Source organism: Marmota monax, unplaced genomic scaffold (genome assembly GCF_021218885.2).
Source record: "Marmota monax isolate L192 unplaced genomic scaffold, Marmota_monax_Labrador192_F-V1.1 WCK01_AAM20220418_F8-fsc00019, whole genome shotgun sequence".
Lineage (NCBI taxonomy): Eukaryota > Metazoa > Chordata > Mammalia > Rodentia > Sciuridae > Marmota > Marmota monax.
In genome coordinates this window covers 11,049,551-11,069,140 of record NW_026695242.1, presented here as the reverse complement: position 1 = coordinate 11,069,140, position 19,590 = coordinate 11,049,551, and the positions used below count along the sequence as shown (strand labels likewise).

General features: G+C 34.2%; 1 protein-coding gene across 5 annotated transcripts in view; it reads right to left on the bottom strand.

The window, feature by feature from the left end:
• Window positions 1-19,590, bottom strand: part of Ctnna3 (catenin alpha 3) — a 1,743,363-nt gene that overhangs the window by 1,258,889 nt on the left and 464,884 nt on the right. The window lies entirely within an intron of this gene.

The following is a 19,590-nucleotide window of genomic DNA, read 5'->3' as shown; positions in this document are numbered from 1 at the left end:
TGTGAAGTTCAGACAAGTTCTTATAATACCTAAATCAATATTATTTTCATTATGCTTCACTGTAAGTCATAAACTCTAATTAACTTTACCACTAACATATCAAAGAAAATTCTGAATTTTAATTATTCATTTAAAATGTAAAACTCCATCTTCCAGTTGATCTATTATAACTTCCAGCTGTTTTCAGCTATTGGAACTTGACATGGTATTTTTAAGGTAATATAAATATACGTCTTTAGATAACAGAAGTCATGATAATCTATAGCCTATGAAGAAAAGTTCAAGGGTAAGCTACTATAGGGTTCTGCATTAAACTACATCAAGAGAGAAATCTTTCCCAACGTGAGGTCTAAGTGGTAACTAAAAAAAGAGTATAAAATACTCTTTCTTCAGTTCTTCAGTTCTCTGAAGAACTCAATATAAAATGAAATTATATAATAATCTTCATAGTGTAAGACTCAGTATGCATCTATAGACACACACAGTGAAGTCATTATGATATTTTCAAAGTATATAATCTTATAAGATCATATACACTATAGTATATATTAGAGAATTACATGTGTATGTAAATATATGTTTGTATGTATACACATACAATCATATTTATTGCTATACATTTCATTGTTATAAATATGTAGAGTCAAACTAGGATATAATTTGAAAAGCTACAACTATAGAACCAAGCTATGAAGAGAAAAATAATTTCAGACAGAAAAATAATTTTAAAACATTTTGAGAAAAAAAGAAGTGTTAGTACTGTGTAATGTTATATAAGACATAAAATATAAACTAGGTTATAGATCTGATAACAATATTGGCTACATTTTATTTATTTATGCTTGGGATTGAACCCAGAGGCACTTGACCACTGAACTACATCCCTAGTTCTTTTTTATTTTTTGAGACAGGGCTTCACTAAGTTGATGAGGACCTTGCTAAGTTGCTGAGGCTGGTCTTGAATTTGTAATCCTCCTGCCTCAGCCTCTGGAGTCACTGGGATTAGAGGTATGCACCATCACACCCAGCTTGGCTAAATATTTTTAAAGCATTCAGGCAAATTCTTCCTTTCTTGGCCCTACTTCCTTCCTAATTTTTTTACTGCTCAATTGAGTCTCTTGTTTTTCCTCCTTTATATCAACCAACAAATTAAAAATAACATGAAAGAAAATTGATTTTTAAAAGAGTCAAATTTAACTTCTTTCTCTTTCCAGTGAATGTTTTTGTTGAAACCATAATCCCAACCAAAGTTTCATTATTCTGAATCTACCTTCATATTTAATTTGCCACTTTTGCTCAAACACAGAAAGTGATAGTAACTGTTAATATGTCTATGGATTTGTGATGATAGGACAAGTTGATCAAAGTTCAAATCTGTTCCTCTCTAACTACTGCAAGAAAAAAAAACTAGTAAGTTTAGATGTTCTGACTGTGATTTCTACTTAGAAAACAGCCTGCATCACAGGATTAAGTTCACTTTAGTTCCTGTTCAACAATGTCATTCTTCAAACTATCCCAGCCTTTGGATTTTTGCCTGCTTAACTTAAATTTAAGAGTTCAAATTCTTCAAGCCCATTTGAACCCAAACCATTACTCTGATATCTGACACATATATGTAGACCCCTCAATTCTGCCTAAAACTGTTGTCTTACTCTTCATATACTAGATAAGTTTTAACTAACCTATCGTTAGATCAGGAAAAAATAATTTTTTTAAGTAACTTGAATGTTCTGTGAAATATCTTTGAGTTTGTTAGAAACCAAATGAAATAAATAATCTCTTCTGATCTAGAACAGCTATATTTTAAACAGCCTTTTATTATGTTTTCACAGCATTAAATTAATGAAAGATAAACAATGCTATATTTTGGGGATCCCACATTGTTGAACATACAAAATAGTTTTTCCTTTCCAAGGTTGTGTCCAATATATACACACTCCCTAATACTTGCTGACAGAACATTATTTCTTCAAAAAAGAGTTCGAACTCCATATTATTTTATTGGATTGCTATATTTTACAAGGCAGCATAGCTTAAGAATTAAGAGCCTAGGTCCTGGTAGCAGATAACATGGGCTTTATTCCTGTCCCATTAGCTATGAATAAAGTTATCCTCAGAGTTGAACAGCTATTATGGAAAATAGAATATGGAAAACATATGTTAAAAACTTAAAAAATAGAACTACCATATGATCCAGCAATCTAAATACTGGGTATATGTACAAAGAAAAGGAAATCAGTATATCAATGAATTATCTCATTGCAGTCCCATGATTATTGAAGCAATATTCACAATAGCCAAGATATAAAGTCAACTTAATGTCTTAAGTTTCTTTATCCAGATGAATGGAAAAAGAAAATGTGATATAATGAAAAGCTATTAATTCTTAAAAAAAAAAACAGAAAGAAATCATGTCTGTCATTGTAACAACATGTATGAACCTGAAAGATATTATTAAATGAAAGAAGCCAAGTACAGAAAGATAAACACCATGTGATCTCACTTATATGTAGAATCTAAAAGGTTTAACTCATAGAAACAGAGAGCAGAGTAACAGTTACCAGGGGTTAGATGACTGAGGAGATACTGGTCAAAGAAATCAAAATTTCAGTTCAACGGGAGGGACAGTTCAAGAACTCTATTGTACAACATGATGAATATAGCTAAAAACAATGTACTGCACACCTTAAAATTGCTAAGAGTGTAAATTTGAAGTGTTCACACTACAAAAAAAGGTGAGTTAATGTATATGCTAATTTGTTTCATGTGAATGTTTCAATGCATCATGTTCTACACTAAAAATACACTAAAGTTTTTAAGAAGAGTTTGGAGATAATTTTTTTTTATGATGCTAAGGATTGAACCCAGGGCCTTGTACATACAAGGCAAGCACTCTACCAACTGAGCCATATCCTCAGTCCTGGAGATAATCTTATCTAGATATTGTTTTATAAAGTCTACCTGAACAGACATCAGGGTGTGTGACTTAGAGCTAGAAGCAGAGAGCCTAACACCTGAAAACGAACCAAAAAGGGATGAAATTCTACCCCAAACTGAAGAAAACTGCTTGAAAGGTAGAGAAAGGTATGAAATCAGAATATTTATCCATTGGACAGGAGTACAGAAAAATCAGACACTATTAAAGAATTATTAAAATTAAATATAAAATCAACAGCACACTCAAAGATAGTTTAAAATATAAAAGATGTATACCACCCACAGATTGGAAGTGTGATAATAGTAATATAGGGAATGACTTAAAATATATTAAATGTTTTAATAAAGAAATTGTAGTTTAGGTATAGTTGATCATATTTCTTTTATTTATAGCCTGGAGACTATCTTTCATAAAAAAAAGTTACAAGTAAGGTTATTTTAACCAATATTAGTTATGGTGAAAGGAAAAGATTTTAGAAACACAAATAACTGCTAACCTTTGAAAAGATTGAGATCATGGCTCTATATGTATTTGGAAATGAACAAAATGAGATGTCCGTATATATAATTACTTTAAAACATTGCCAAAATATACTATAGAATAAAAAACAAGGTGGCAAGATGATAAATATACAGTGACATCATATATGTTTAATAAAAACAAGTATACAACAATATTTTAGGTTTTTCTTTGGTCACATAAATGTGTGGGAGTGCTTAAGAAAAGATTTAAAGAAAAACCAATGCCATAGCAATTGTATTTGGGGGAAGAGAATAAGAAAAGAAACCAGATTGGAGCAGTGGTCAAAGTTTTAATTTTTAAGTAATGACAATTTTATATTACTTATGAAAGCACAAACTAATTAAAATTTAAAATTCTTAAATTTTCAAAAAGAAAATAATAATTATGGATCAACATTTAGTTTTTTGGATTCTATCTGGTAATCAACTAATTATTTTGAAATCATAATAGGAAAATGCTTTACTATTTACTGGAATGAATGTGTGATATTAAGTCTTTTATATTAATTAGTTAAAAGGATTTTAATTTTGCTATGTTGATTTCACTATTACAAAACATTTGGTTATTTTCTACTTTAAAAATTAAAGAGAGACTCAACATGGCGGCAGGTGGGGAGGCAGTGCTTTCAGTACCTCCTCAACCACGTGGACAGAGAGACGCATTAGAACGTTTAGATTCTACCTGCTGAGAAACTCCCAACAAAATTCTGCTAAAGTGAGACCTGCTGGGGAAATTGGGATTATTGGAGTGACAGCTTGCCCCAGACGGGTGAATTTCGGCCATGCTGCGCAGAGGTCTGGGCCGCTCAGCGCCGGGGCCGCTGCCTGGCGACCAGCACAGCAGGAGACGGTTCAGCACTGTGCGGCAGCGGAGAGACCCTATGAAGAGGTTGCTAACCAAGCCTTCATGAAAAAGCGAACCAGAACTGAATCTGAGACTGGGACAGACCAGAGACAGGCCAGACCCACCCCTCCCATCAGACACTCTGGCAAGGAGTCTGGGACCCGCCATAGCAGAGAGCTGACGTCACCAGAGTTCAGCAGAAGGGATCCCTTCCCAGCGGAATCGGCTTTAGCAGGTGTGTGACTCCCACCTCCACCAGATACATAGAGCTGGGAAACCTCAAAAATCTCACCCCAGAGCTCCGTGGGCGTGACTGTAGGGGCCCACGGGAGCAGAGGGGATTCCCGACCCCCAACTCCCCCTACCACCAGCGGCGACACCCAAGGCCTTAGCCGCCAGTTCCTGGGGGTGTGGCCACCAAAGGGGTCCAGACAAATTAAACTGTCGGTTCCCAGATCACTGCTCCACAACCCTGGGGTCTGGATGAATGACATAGAGAGTGCTCAGTCATTTGGGAAATAGGGCACACAGTGGGGCTGCAAGTATAACCAGATCCTTGGAGATCGCCTCCGGTGAGCGGCGGCCTGGCTGGCTGGCAGGAGGAAGGCAGGGAGGGGACGGAGAAGAGAAACAGCTCTGGACTGACAGGACTAGAGAGACAACCAGTAGGGGAAGAGAAGTCGCCTTACAGCAATTGCTGCCGGCACATAGAGTGCAGAAGCTTGGCTCAGAGGGCACAGCTCCGCCTACTGGAAGAGAAGAAAATAGAACTCTAAGACTTCATTTACCATTTTTTTCTTTCTTTCTTTCTTTCTTATCCCTTTTCAATTTTTATTGTTCTTTCCATTCTCCTCTATTCTACCTATCTTTCTCTCCCTCTTTCTCTTTTAAGGACTCCTTCCATCCCCTTCACCCTAACTTTCATCCCAAGCATTACGACTTTCATTATGTGTAATTTTCTAAATGCAAATAGGTGATTGTTTCGAGGCTGTCTATAGGGCTCCTAAATACCTAGCTATTACCAAATACCCTGATCCTTTCACCTGTTAATATCCCCTTCAGTGGAGCAATCTTCCAAAGTAGCCAAGACATACTAACCTTCATATCATCATAGCACCCAACCTAAACATAAAGTCCTAAGACCAAACAACAGATCACTATATGCCTACAGAATCTGAAAGCCTTTTATGAATTGAATGAATCAGCTTTAAATTACAATAAAGCCCAACATCTCTAGGAATAGTCTCCCACCACAAAGGAGAGACCACAGAGATATACAAAACCAAAACAAATTTATAGGAGAAAACAGAAACACAGCAGTTAAACAGAGTTGGAAAGTAATGTGAACACCATGAAAAAACAAGGGAAAAAAGGATTACAAACAATGCAGGACAACTTAAATTTACAGGAGAACCTAGAGACATCAGAAAAATGGACAGAGAAAGAACTCAAGGTATACCTGACTCAGATGGAATGGAATCTTAAAGAAGTCATTAAACAGCAAGTCCAAACAATGAAAGAATATTTTGAAAATGAATTGCATAAGCAGATTCAAGGAGCAAAAAATGAACTCTAACAGGAGATAGAGATTTTAAAAAAAAATCAAACAGTAATCCTAGAAATGCAGGAAACCATAAACCAAATCAAAAACTCAAATGAGAATATTACAAATAGACTAGATCAAATAGAAGTCAGAACATCAGATAATGAAGACAAAGTTTATCAACTCGAAAAGAATATAGTCAACACAGAAAAGCTGGTAAGAAAACACAAGCAAAACATCCAAGAGATATGGGATGTCATAAAAAAACCAAACTGAAGAGTCATTGGGATAGAAGAAGGTATAGAGGTCCAAACCAAAGGAATGAACAAGACAACCAACTCCAAGACAAATTATTATGAAGATATCCAACATACAGAACAAGGAGAGAATATTAAAAGCTACAAGAGAAAGGAGGCAGATTACATTCAGGAGTAAACCAATTAGGTTAACGGCTGATTTTCATCACAGACGTTGAAAGCGAGAAGATCCTGGAACAACGTATTTCAAATGCTGAAAAATAATGGATTACAACCAAGAATACTGTATCCAGCAAAATTAAGCTTCAGGTTTGACAATGAAATTAAAATATTTCACGATAAACAAAAGTTAAAAGAATTCACAGCCAGAAAACCAGCACTGCAAAGCATTTTGAGCAAAACACTACAAGAAGAGGAAACAAAAAACAGCACCCAAAACTAACAGTGGGAGGTAACTCAGTAAAGGGGGGAAAAATAACCAAAGAGGAAAAACAAGCCAAATTAAAATAAATAAATAAATAAACATGACTGGAAGTACAAACCATATATCAATAGTAACCCTAAACGTTAATGGCTTAAACTCACCAATCAAGCGACATAGGCTAGTAACTTGGATTAAAAAAACAGATCCAACAATATGCTGCCTTCAGGAGACTCCTATGATAGGAAAAGACATACACAGGCTGAAGGTGAAAGGTTGGGAAAAATCATACCACTCATATGGTCCTCCGAAGCAAGCAGGAGTGGCCATACTCATATCAAATAAAATCAACTTCAAACCTAAGTTAATCAAAAGGGATAAAGAAGGACACTATATACTGTTAAAAGGAACCATTCACCAACAAGACATAACAATTATCAATATGTATGCACCAAATAACGGTGCTGCAATGTTCATAAAACAAATTCCTCTCAAGTTCAAGAATCAAATAGACCACAACACAATAATTATGGGTGACTTCAACACACCGCTCTCACCGTTGGACAGATCCTCCAGACAAAAGTTGAATAAAGAAACTATAGAACTCAAAAACACAATCAATAACCTAGACTTAACCGACATATATAGAATATATCAACCATCATCAAGTGGATATACATTCTTCACAAATAACACAATCAATAACCTAGACTTACCTGACATATATAGAATATATCAACCATCATCAAGTGGATATATGTTCTTCACAGCAGCACATGGATCCTTCTCAAAGATAGACCATATATTATGCCATAGGGCAACCCTTAGTCAATATAAAGGGGTGGAGATAATACTATGTATCTTATCTGATCATAATGGAATGAAACTGGAAATCAATGATAAAAGAAGGAAGAAAAAATCCTGCATCACCTGGAAAATGAACAATGTTACTGAATGATCAATGGGTTACAGAAGACATAAAGGAGGAAATCAAAAAATTCTTAGAGATAAATGAAAATACAGACACAACATATCAGAATCTATGGGAAACAATGAAAGCAGTTTTAAGAGGGAAATTCATTGCCTGAAGTTCATTCCTCAAAAAAAAGAAAAACCAACAAATAAATGAGCTCACACTTCATCTCAAAACCCTATAAAAGAAAGAGCAAAACAACAGCAAATGTAGTAAAAGGCAAGAAATAATGAAAATCAGAGCAGAAATCAATGAAATTTAAACAAAAGAAACCATTGAAAAGAGAAGAAGAGAGAGAACTCAAATTACTAACATATGGGATGAAAAAGACAATATCACAAGAGACACTACAGAAATACAGAAGATAATTAGAAATTATTTTGAAATCCTATATTCCAATAAAATAGAAGATAGTGAAGATATCGATAAATTTCTTAAGTCATACGATTTGCCCAGACTGAGTCAGGAAGATACACACAATTTAAACAGACCAATAACAAAGGAGGAAATAGAAGAAGCCATCAAAAGACTACCAATCAAGAAAAGCCCTGGACCGGATGGGTATACAGCGGAGTTTTACAAAACCTTTAAAGAAGAATTAATACCAATAGTTTTCAAGTTATTTCAGGAAATAGAAAAAGAAGGAGCTCTTCCAAATTTATTCTATGAGGCCAACATCACCCTGATCCCAAAATGAGACAAAGACACTTCAAAGAAAGAAAACTACAGACCAATATCTCTAATGAACCTAGATGCAAAAATCCTCAATAAAATTCTGGCGAATCGGATACAAAAGCATATCAAAAAAATTGTGCACCATGATCAAGTAGGATTCATCCCTGGGATGCAAGGCTGGTTCAATATATGGAAATCAATAAATGTTATTCACCATATCAATAGACTTAAAGATAAGAACCACATGATCATCTCGATAGATACAGAAAAAGCATTTGACAAAGTACAGCATCCCTTTATGTTAAAAACACTGGAAAAACTAGGGATAACAGGAACTTACCTCAACATTGTAAAAGCTATCTATGCTAAGCCTCAGGCTAGCATCATTCCAAATGGAGAAAGACTGAAGGCATTCCCTCTAAAATCTGGAACAAGACAGGGATGCCCTCTCTCACCACTTCTATTCAATTTAGTTCTCGAAATACTGGCCAGAGCAATTAGACAGACAAAAGAAATTAAAGGCATAGAAATAGGAAAAGAAGAACTTAAATTATCACTATTTGTGGACAACATGATTCTATAGCTAGCAGACCCAAAAGGGTCTACAAAGAAACTACTAGAGCTAATAAATGAATTCAGCAAAGTGGCAGGATATAAAACCAACATGCATAAATCAAAGGCATTCCTGTATATCAGCGACAAATCTTCTGAAATGGAAATGAGGAGAGCCACCCTATTCACGATATCCTCAAAAAAAATAAAATACTTGGGAATTAACCTAACAAAAGAGGTGAAAGATTTATACAATGAAAACTACAGAACCCTAAAGAGAGAAATAGAAGAAGATCTTAGAAGATGGAAAAACATATCCTGTTCATGGATAGGCAGAAATAACATCATCAAAATGGCGATATTACCAAAAGTTCTCTATAGGTTTAATGCAATGCCAATCAAAATCCCAACGGCATTTCTTGTCAAAATAGATAAAGCAATCATGAAATTCATATGGAAAAATAAAAGACCCAGAATAGCAAAAACAATGCTAAGCAGGAAGTGTGAATCAGGAGGTATAGCGATACCAGATTTCAAACTATACTACAGAGCAATAGTAACAAAAACAACATGGTACTGGTACCAAAACAGGCGGGTGGACCAATGGTACAGAATAGAGGATACAGACATCAATCCACAAAATTACAACTATCTTATATTTGATAAAGGGGCTAAAAGCATGCAATGGAGGAAGGATAGCATCTTCAACAAATGGTGCTGGGAAAACTGGAAATCCATATGCAACAAAATGAAACTGAATCCCTTTCTCTCGCCATGCACAAAAGTTAACTCAAAATGGATCAAGAAGCTTGATATCAAATCAGAGACTCTGTGTCTGATAGAAGAAAAAGTTGGCTCCGATCTACATATTGTGGGGTCGGGCTCCAAATTCCTTAATAGGACACCCATAGCCCAAGAGTTAATAACAAGAATCAACAAAGGGGACTTACTTAAACTAAAAAGTTTTTTCTCAGCAAGAGAAACAATAAGAGAGGTAAATAGGGAGCCTACATCCTGGGAACAAATTTTTACTCCTCACACTTCAGATAGAGCCCTAATATCCAGAGTATACAAAGAACTCAAAAAATTAAACAATAAGATAACAAATAACCCAATCAACAAATGGGCCAATGACCTGAACAGACACTTCTCAGAGGAGGACATACAATCAATCAACAAGTACATGAAAAAATGCTCACCATCTCTAGCAGTCAGAGAAATGCAAATCAAAACCATCCTAAGATACCATCTTACTCCAGTAAGATTGGCAGCCATTCTGAAGTCAAACAACAACAATTGCTGGCGAGGATGTGGGGAAAAGGGTACACTTGTACATTGCTGGTGGGACTAAAAATTGGTGCAGCCAATTTGGAAAGCAGTGTGGAGATTCCTGGGAAAGCTGGGAATGGAACCACCATTTGACCCAGCTATTCCCCTTCTTGGACTATTCCCTAAAAACCTTAAAAGAGCGTACTATAGGGATACTGCTACATCGATGTTCATAGCAGCACAATTCACAATAGCTAGACTGGAACCAACCTAGATGCCCTTAATAGATGAATAGATAAAAAAATGTGGCATTTATACACAATGGATTACTACTCAGCACTAAAAAATGACAAAATCATGGCATTTGCAGGGAAATAGATGGCACTAGAGCAGATTATGCTAAGTGAAGCTAGCCAATCCCTAAAAAACAAATGCCAAATATCATCTTTGATATAAGGAGAGCAACTAAGAACAGAGCAGGGAGGAAGAGCATGAGAAGAAAATTAACATTAAACATGGACGAGAGGTGGGAGGGAAAGGAAGAGAGAAGGGAAATTGTATGGAAATGGAAGGAGACCCTCATCGTTATACAAAATTACATGTAAGAGCAGCTGAAGGGAAAGGGGGGAAAACAAGAGAGAGAAATGAAGTACAGTAGATGGGGTAGAGAGAGAAGATAGGAGGGGAGGGGAAAGGAGTGGAGGGGGTATAGTAGAGGATAGGAAAGACAGCAGAATACAACAGACACTAGTATGTAAAAACGTGGATGCGTAACCGATGTGATTCTGCAATCTGTATATGGGGGAAAAATGGGAGTTCATAACCCACTTGAATCAAATGTATGAAATATGATATATCAAGACCTATGTAATGTTTTCAACAACTAATAAAAAAATAAAAAAAAGATATTAGGAGAATGAAAAAATGAGATAAAGCCTGGGGGAAAATATCTGCAAAAGATATGTCTGATAAAGGACTCTAAAATATATAGAGAATTCTTAAAACTCAACTATAAACAAATAGCCCTATGTTTTAGAAGTGGACCAGAAACCTTAATAGATATCTCACCAAATAAGATCAATGATAGATGATAGACAGATAAGCAGATAGATGACATGAAAAGATGATGCAAATTGAAGTTGCAATATTATACCACCATATACTTATTAGAAGGGTCAAGTAACTCAGGACACTGAAAACACCATATGGTAGGGAAAATTTGCAGTAAGAAAAATTCTCATTCATTGCTGGTGGGAACACAATATATTTGGTAATTTCTTATAAAATAAAACATACTCTCATATTCTCACGAGTTCTAGTCACCATGGTGCTAGAATTTCTAGCTATAGCAATTAAACAAGAAAAAGAAGTAAAAGGCATCCAAGGTGAAAAAAAAAAAGTAATCGTCTCTGTTTGCAGATGGCATGATCATACATATTGAAAACCTTGAATATTTCACCAAAAACCCTATTACAATTAATAAATATACGCATTGAAGTTTCAGAGCACAAAATCAATCTTTAAATATCAATTGCATTGCTATACATGAACAATAAACTATTGGGAAAGGAAATAAATAAAAATTTAATTTATAATAGTATAAAAACAATAAAATATTTAGTAAAAAATTAAACCAAGGAGTTGAAAGATCTCTATTCTAAAAATTGTACAACACTGATGAAAGAATTGGAAGAAGACACAAATAAATGGAAAGATAGTCCATGTGCATAGATTGAAAGAATTAGCATTGCTAAAATATCCATACTACCCAAAGTGATTTACACAGCTAATGACACCTCTGCCTAAATTCCAATGGTATTCTTCAAAGAAATAGAAAAAACAAAAAACAATCCTAAGATTCATATGGAACCAAAAGAGACTAAGATTGTTAAATCAATATTGAACAAAAATAACAAAATTAAAAGCATTGTAAATCCTGATTTCAAAGTATATTACAAAACCATAGTTTTCCAAATAGTGTGATCCTGGCATTAAAATAGACATACAGCAATGAAACAGAATTGAGAGATCAGAAGTAAACCTGCACATTCACAGTCAACTAATATTTGACAAGAGAACCAAGAATATGCAGTGGAGAAAGGAAGGACAGTCTCTTCAATAAACAGAGGTGGGGAAATTAGATAGCTTCATGCAAAAGAATGAAACTGGACTCTTATGTAGCTTGAAAATTTTAACTTAAAATGGATTGAAGACACAAATGTAAATCTGAAATTATAAAACTCCCAAGGAAAATGCTCCTTGACACTGATCTTGACAATGATTGTTTTATTAGATATAACATTAAAAGGATAAGCAATAAAAGGGAAAATAAATAAATGGGACTCTATCAACCTAAAAAGCTTCTGTACAACAAAGATAATAAGCAACAAAATGAAAAGGTAATCTACAAAATTAGATAAAATATTTTCAAGTCATACATTTGATAAAGGGTTAATATTCAAAATATACAAAAATTCACATAACAACATCAAATACTGAATAGTCAATTAAAATTGGGCATAGTACCTGAATAGACATTTCTAAAAAGAAGACAAAAAATGGCCAATAGTATGATATAAGGTGTTAAAGATCATTAGAGAAATGCAATCAAAATCATGCAATGTAACTACACACCTGTTAGGATGGATATTACCAAAAATTCAAGATACAACATCTGTTAAAGAGGATAAGGAGAAAAGAGAACGCTTGTATACTGTTGATGGGAATGTGACTGGTATAGCCCTTATGAAAAAACATGGTTCCTCAAAAACATTAAAATTAAAACTACCACATGATCCAACAATCCCTCTTCTAAATACTTAAGGAAAGCAAACTAAATAAGAGATATCTGCACTCTCATGTTCATTGCAGTATTATTCACAGTATCCAAGACATGGTAACTACCTAAATGTCTACCAATGAATGATTGGCTAAAGAGCTAGCGCTCGCTCTCTGTCTCTCTTTCTCTCTCTCTTTAATACACACACACACACACACACACACACACCCCTCTGAATATTATTCAGCTATTTTTAAAAACCCTGCTATTTGTGATAACACAATGAAATTGGAGGACATTATTACATGAAATAAGTCAGACACAGAAAAACAAAGAGAATATGATCTCACTTATATGTGGAGTCTAAAAAGTCAAACTCACTGAAACAGAGAGTACAATGGTAGTTTCCAAGAATTGTGGAAGATATGTTGATCAAATGGCATAAATTTTTAATTATAGGATGACCAAATCCTGATGATAATCTATTGTATAGCATGGATGGTGATGAATATGTTAATTTTATTGTGAGAACCATTACAATATATATGTCAAATTACATATTGTATACCTTGAATATATACATTCCTTATTTACTAATTTTTTTTTAATTTAAAAATTAAACATGCTCTGATACTCAGGAATCATATTCTTTGTATTTGTCCAAAGGAGTTCAAAATTTATGTCCACAAAAAAACCTGCACACAGATGTTGATATCAGCTTCATTCATTACTGCCAAAACTTAGACGCAACCAAGATGTCCTTCAATAGATGAACGGATAAACTGTGGTACATCAAGACAATGGAATATTATTTGGCAATAAGAAGAAATGAGCTACCAAGATACAAAAAGACATGGAGTAAAATTAAATACATAGTAGTTACTAAGTTAATGAAGGTAATTAGAATTTTCTATATCCTCTATTATTACAACTATATGACATTCTATAAAAGAAGAAAAAAAATGTAGAGACAGTATAAAGGTCAGTGGTTGTCAGAAGGCAGTGAGAGGAAAAGGAATGAACAGTGCAGAACCAAGGACTCTAGGACAGTAAAAATATTCTAAATGATAATATAATGATGGATGCACACCATTATACATTTTTTCAAAACCATATATGTATAATATATAATACCAAGAATGAACCTTAATGCTTAATGTAACCTATGAAGTTTCACTGTAATGATCTGTAAATGTAGGTTCATTAATTGTAATAACTTTACCATTCTGGTAGAATATGTTGATAATGGGAGGCCATTTATATGCAGCAGCAGGGGATATATGGGATATCTCTATAACTTCCTCTCAATTTTACTATGAATCTAAAATTTTCTAAAAAAATGAAGTCTTAGAAAAATGATGAGAAAACAAAGACATATGACCTTAAAGTACCAGGGTTATCTTTCAGTGGAGTTTTTGAGTCAGAAAAAAAAAAATGAAGTGAATCTTGGCCCTCGGCTCACATTGGGAATGGTTCAAATTTCCTAAGCCTTTATTTCATCCCATGTAGAATGGGGAAAGAAATGGATGTCTAACACATAGGACTTTAATTAATGCAGCTTTATAATATTGGGTGGGATAGGCTACACCTCAGTAGTTTCTTTTCTAGTTTTACTTTTGCCTTTAAAGGAACTACCATATGTACCTGATAAATACAGCCACAGACTACCATGAAGGAAGCTATTCATCCCCAAACGAAACTTTGATATACCACACAAATGTGTATCAGGTACTCATTCTTTCCACAAATATTTATTAATTATTCAATATTTTTCAGGTTCTGAACAAGGCTTCATCCATATCTTACCAGGACATGTAGGAATTACAAAAAAATGAACAAGCTAAAACATAAAATCATACAGCTGAAAAAGTTTTCTGAATTTTAATAAACATAATGTAATAAACCCTATTCATCATTCACACACTCTATATCCTGTGATAGGATTGATCCGATTTACATTCAAAGCATTAAAAATCTTACACCTATTCTCCAAAGTGAAATTGCCTATCAAAATAGATGCAGCTATGATTATAATCAAGTACCAACATTCTTCACAAAAACACATGCTATGCTTCAATTTGGAAGCAGCAGAAATAATAAACATATAGCATAAATAATGTTTCACAAGCAACTGCATTATCAATCTTCAGAGTGACTGATAAAAATGGAACAAAATTTCTTCTTGTGTAAACTCACAGGCCCTTCTTTGTCTAGTATATTCCTTGCTTTAATGCATTTGCACTCAATTTAAAGAATGGAAGCTTTAGGTGTAAAAAAAAATGCTAAAGAAAATAAAAAGCAAGCAATAAAGTATAAATTAGCAAGACTGTCAACAAAAAAATTTTATAGTACTTTGGTAAATTAGTGCAATTTATATACACACATTTAACTACATATTTAACTATAGTAATGCAAAGTGTGCATGACTTGCATTTGGTTGTGTATTAATTAGTATGACAGAAAAAAAAGGAAAATATTTTAGAGAGATACTTAATATAATTATAAAGTAAACTAGGTAAATACAGATTCCCTTAAATGTGTGTAGATCTTTTAATAAGTGATGATGGTTAAGATGGTTACACCAGAACAGTGATAAAAATTTCGGTAATATAATTCATTTTTCCTAAGGTAATCCTCTTCATAGCATCTCTCTGTTGGAGTTCAGCAACCCAGTCAATGTACAGCACCATATCATAAATTCTTTCTGTTTTGTCTGATATATCAATAATCAAATGAGCTCTCAAGGATTCTCCTATTTTCAAAACTTCTATATAAAAGGATTATTATATAAACACTTTGTAGAAACTGTTGATTTTGTTGTAATATTGAATATGATGTTGAATGGATTTTACCATGTTATTATCCTAATATTGCACAATGAAATAGTATATTTTAATGAAGGAGCAAATCAAGCCTTGTGATTAATTATCTATTTATAAATATGTGACTTTCATGTTTGGTTTAGCTCTACATGTGGTCTATTTTTAAAACATATGTAAACAAAATCCTAAAAATATATAAGTAATGGTGATTAACTTATTCTACTTTTCAATGAAGTCAAAGTATAAATGCTATGTATTTGCTATAATATTTTCACTGAAAATACAGCATATGCTCCAATATTTTTAACAGTGACAATTTTTATTGTATTAGTAATGTCATGTGTGCCCTGCCTTCTCTGTCCATGAGTTTTACTGAGTATAAGCCTAATTGAATACAATTCTGCAAAATTTAAACAAATGTTTGAATAGTTCCTGCCATTTCCAGGATTTATGCTGGTTGTTATGCCTGTGGAGTTCTCCCAGAAAACACCTCATCAACAAAGGAAAGAAAAGGCACACAGGGGGCAAATGGAAAAAATAAGTAATCCCATTTGTGCTTTATTTCTGTTTGACTTTACCTTCCACTTCTGTCTATAATTATGTCCTTTGGGAGAAATAGCAGGTTAAGTACAAGACTGGATTCATGGGTGGATTGTGCATAGTAGAGCATGAGAGAGAGAGAGAGAAAGAGAGACACCATTGTGGAACAGTCACACCAAATAAATATAAAACACCCAAAGTCATGTCTCCTTAGAATCCCTTGAATAATGATGAATGTGAACAAACCTACCAGGAGGTGATAATTTCTCAATAAAGGCATAATAAACCCATCTCTCATATGTATTTAATGTGGTCCCTAACATATCCCTCATATTCTATAGAGCACTGCTGTTTAAAGATTGTGGATATTCTAAATAAATTGAAGTTGCAACCACGTTCTTGGTATGAAAAGAGTTTAAAAAATATGTTCTTTTCTGAAAATTTAATATAGAGTTAAATATAAATTAACTTAAATGCTTCTAGGGAGCTGGGGCTAAGAATGAAATTGTTCTAGTTATTGTGAATAAAAATCTATATTGGAATGTGTTAGCCTATAATTGCCACAAAAATAAACATTTTGGATTGTACATAAACTTACATTGTTTTGGTAAGACATTAGGATAAAATTGTATTGACTACAAAGTATACTCAAGAGCACTGTCCAAAAGAATTTTATATAATTATGAAAGTTTTCTATATCGACTATGATCAATACAGTTACTATTAAACACTTAATATGTGGCTACTAGAACTGTGAAATTTTAGTTTTTAAAATTATGATTCATTTAAATTTAAATTCAAATAGCCATATTTGACTAGTGCCTATGGTATTGCATAGTTCTTAAAGTTGTTTTTTATTTTATTTTTCATGAGATTCTTTTATTGTAATATCTCCTTGGCTAAGTTTCACTAGATAAAAGGTAGTGATGACTCCTGTGTTGCAAATGGAGCAGCTAGTACTTTGTACTGTCATATGTTACTTAGAAAATGTTTCCTCCAGCATAGCACAACTGCTGGTGCCTATGTCTTTATCTAGAAAGGCCAACTAATTATGAGTTAAATGTATTCTTTCCCTAAAACAGTGGGTATATCTGGAGAAAGCACCTGTGGAAAATAGAATTTTAAGTTACTGCCAGTCATTAAAGTTTTACTTTACTAAATCCTTTCCCAGATAACTAGATGTAAATAAGTAAACACAAAAAAGCAAGCAGGTCCAGAGAGTATAAATCACAGTGTGAAAGGGCAGGAAGCAAGTCTTTGATGGCTACAATATAGAGATACTGGGCATCACTGGGGAGAGGAACAGATATCCTGAGAAAAAAAGAAATCTTAAAGAAAATATGGAAAATATCATCAAAGACAACATTCATCTGTTTCATAGCTGAATTCATCCTGATCCATTCTATATCCTCTTTCGGTTGCTGGTGCTCTTCCTAATAGGGTGTAGGTATATGACTGGAAAGGTCAGTACCTGACTCATATTCTTTCCAAATTAAGAATATCTTAATTTGAAATCAAGAATCAAGTAAAATTAAGAAATCAACAGATTATGAATTTACTGCTGTTCAGATCTTTCTGCTTTACTAGTTATATAATGACATACTCAAAAGTTGGTCAGAAAAATAATAAACCTTCTACATGTGCTTTGGTGTTTACAGAAAAATGATAAACCTTCTGCATGTGCTTTGGTGTTTACAGTCTTTTGGAGATTCTACCAAAGATCCTTACTTTTTCCCTTGGGGCTTTATCAATCTGATCTATATTTTTAATGCTAATTATTAAGAAACAAGAACATGGGAAATGCAAGGATGTCGGGAGAACAGGGAGAGAAAGAACAGAAGGAGAATGAGAAGAGGAAGGAGAGAAGAGGAGAAAGGGTACTATAATCTGGATCTGGAGTGTCCCCCAAAGTCACATGTTGAAGGCTTGGTCCCCAACTGATGATGCTATTGGGAGATGGTGGAAATTTTAGGTGATGGGGCTTCGGTGGAGGCATACCTTTGAAAGGTATATTTTGTCATGGCTCACTTGCTCGCTCTCTTATTCTCTCCTTCTCAGCTGCCATGAGGTAAGCTACTTCTCTCTACCATGATGTACTGATTCACCACAGGCCCAAAAACAAGGGAGCCAGCCAAACATGGACTGAAACCAAGAGTCAAAATAAATCTTTTTTCCTATTAAATGCCTTTCTCAGGCATTTTGTGATAGCAATGGAAAGTTGACTATCAGTGGGAAAGGAGAGAGATACAAAAAAAACAAATTTAAATAAAGAAGGGGAAAGTATAAGAAAGCAGAGGAAGATACTAACAAATAAAGGAAAGGAGGCACAGGAGAAACCCCAATTTTAAAAGAGGAGACGAAGTGATAGGGAGGAACATGAGGAAGAAACATAAGAAAGCTCAGGCACACTGGCAGTAATGAAACCAATTGGCTGCTGTGTTTAATGATTCAGCAGAACATTTAGGTGATAAGGGAATGATTATAAAGCTACCTAACAATTTATCCAATTAAAAATCCAGTTTCCATCATTACGGAAGACTTTAAAAGGCCACTGGTTTTTATAATTTTATAAACTGTAGGTCTCCAACATGTCTTTTTCCCAAACTTTTACAATATTCTTATAGCTTTGGCAAGTGTGATACATAACAATACTAAAAATAAAATCAACATTAAAATAATGCTTCATCTACATAATCAGAGACTATTTTTTAAGTAGCTATTGATCTTATGTAGTATTATATGTTATTAAGGACATAAAATATACTTTCAATGTAGCAAGACATAATACCATAATGGAAAACCCCATTATGACTCCATTCCAGACTTTCCAATCAGGATATTATAAAACAGTAGTTTACCACTATGACTGCCAAGCAAGATTATGGTAAGAATTCCTTCTCCCTTGCAGAAAAAGAAAAGAGCAATTTGAATAAGAAGGTCAAAATCAATTCTGATTTAGATAAGAATGGACCGAATTGCTTTTTGTGTTGTGGATGAAAAAATGACTACAGGGTTTTAAAATTAACTTAATTGTTATCTTTCCTCTGCTATGTTCTGCTACTATTATTTGGATGTGATTTGTCCCCATCAAAACACATGCTGGGGCTTAATCCCCAGCATACCAGTGTTGAGAGGTGATGTAGCCTTTAAGAGGCAATTAGGGGCAGGCACAGTGACACACACCTATATTCCCAGCAACTAGGAGCAATTGCAAGTTCAAGGCCAGCCTGAGCAGTTTAGCAAGACCTGTCTCAAGACAAAAAACAAAAGGCTGGGGATGTACCTCAAGGTAAAACACCTCTAGGTTCAATTCCCAGTTACCAGCGCCCCCCCCCCCACACACACACATATACAAGAGGTGATTAAGTCGTTAATAAAGATTAATGCTTCCCTGACAGTCTTGCATTCTAGCTCTGGAGGAGCTGAATTGGGAGGTCTCCTTGCTAGCTTCGCCTT